This window comes from Dasypus novemcinctus, chromosome 8, assembly GCF_030445035.2.
Source record: "Dasypus novemcinctus isolate mDasNov1 chromosome 8, mDasNov1.1.hap2, whole genome shotgun sequence".
NCBI lineage: Eukaryota > Metazoa > Chordata > Mammalia > Cingulata > Dasypodidae > Dasypus > Dasypus novemcinctus.
Window position 1 is genome coordinate 10,183,212 of NC_080680.1, and position 2,038 is coordinate 10,185,249.

At 44.7% G+C, this 2,038-nt stretch overlaps 1 pseudogene; it reads right to left on the minus strand.

Annotated features, from left to right (window-relative positions):
• Positions 1 to 1,146: 1,146 nt before the first annotated feature.
• On the minus strand, positions 1,147 to 1,307 carry LOC111766922 (U2 spliceosomal RNA; annotated as a pseudogene).
• Between the last annotated feature and the right edge of the window lie 731 nt (positions 1,308 to 2,038).

The window sequence follows — 2,038 nt, forward strand, 5'->3', positions numbered from 1 at the left end:
CGTCCAGGGAGCACGGGGCCCTCGAACCAGGGTGGTGGCATTGCCAGACAAGCACCCAGTTAAGTCGCCCAATGCTCTCCAAGACCAGTTTTAAGATACCCAGATTTCAGAGAGAGAAAGAGTCTTTACTGCACTGTGCAAAGCAGGAGGATATGCTCTGATCTACTCTCCCTCAATGGGAGAAACTGGATTTTTATGAAATTCAAACAAAGGAAGATGGAGATAGTGAAGCTGGGATGTTAGGAGACGCTGACTGATTCGTTTAATTGGGAGTGTGTAAGCCCAGGCCCCAGAGGCTGGCTGGGTACCACTACAGTTCACAGGTTACACACTGGGTCACAAATTGGTTAATTAGCATCCATCAGGAACTGACAAGGTTTGGCTGGGTAATACATAAAGTTGTAAATAGTTCAAGCCACATAAGATAACGAGTACGGAGGCTGAGCTAAACAGCTGTAAATTGCTTACTTAACATGCAGTAACAAGTACAGAAACTAAGGTATACAAATTAGGGGTCAAGGGGCCGTTAAGAACTGACAAAATGCAGCTGGAGAATGCCTGGTAAGATAAGGGTCTACTAGAGGAGGTGACGGGTGGAGGATGACCAATACCTGAAAGTAACTTGTTTCTCTCCCTCTTGCTAGGATATGAAGGAAAGAATTGTATGTAAATCAGAAGGCAATGAGATGCAACCCTCTCTTTGTGCCAAATTCCACCTTTGGTGGTCAAGAATATCCTGTTGAAGCAATGAACTATGAAAACCAGCTTCCCAGCTGGTCAGACCTGCACAGAAGCAGCCCCTGGCTGTCCTCACTTCAACTTGCTTAATTAACATAGTAAAATTCCCACGCAGGGGTGGAGTTATCCACCCCTTTCTTGATCATGCAATGTATGTGCAAGCATGATTTCCTGAACATACTAATCATACAATTATATAACCAGCTATGTGTGTTCATCCATATGCATAAAAACTAATGCATAATCAAAGCAAATGCTAAGTAGTAACTTGGGTATTTAAACAAGAGTGAAACTGCAGCGCCGGGAGTCAGGTCTGAGTCACTTTGGACTGGCCTTGGCTTCTTACCTCAGCAGATGTAATAAATGTGAATTTGCCCAACTCTCGTGTTGAAGTTTCTTCATGCCATCTCTGCTTATCCATAAAGGCCTTGCTTTGAGGCCTAACAGAGGCAGTTAGGAGTTAAAAGATTATGTAGCTACAAAACATAATATAAGAATCAAAGAAATAAGTTTCAGATACTTGCCTCCAGCTACTTTACTTGATCTTAGCCAAAAGGCCAAGAAGCTATCTAGCTACTTTAAAAGTTAACAAACAATTTTTAAAAGTTTTTAAACAAAAAAGTCAAAACTTTAAAATTTACTTTTTTTTAAAGATTTATTTCTCTCCCTTCCCCCCCCCCCCGTTTGTCTGTTCTCTGTGTCTATTTGCTGTGTCCTCTTTGTCCGCTTCTGTTGTTGTCAGCGGCATGGGAATCTGTGTTTCTTTTTGTTGCGTCATCTTGTTGTTTCAGCTCTCCGTGCGTGTGGCACCATTCCTGGGCAGGCTGCACTTTCCTTCACGCTGGGCGGCTCTCCTTCCGGCGCGCACTCCTTGCGCGTGGGGATACCCTACGCAGGGACACCCCTGCATGGCAGGGCACTCCTTGTGCGCATCAGCACTGCGTGCAGGTCAGCTCCACATGGGTCAAGGAGGCCTGGGGTTTGAACTGCGGACCTCCCATGTGGTGGACGCCCTAACCACTGGGCCAAGTCCACCGCCTACATTTTTTTAAATGTTAACATACATCAAGACCAAGGTTACAGTGAGTGAATCATTCTACCTATGCTAAAAGTAAGAAAACATCTATACGATAATTCAGGGGCTACAGTTCTTTGTTAATTCTCGATACTGGGCTTCAGTGGTAGTGGACAGGTTCAGGACACATTTTGAAGTTAGTTTAACGTGACTTCTTGATGAACTGGAGAGAAGAACGAGAAAGAGAGGAACTTCGAGTGACCCCGGGGTTTTGGACCTCGCTGA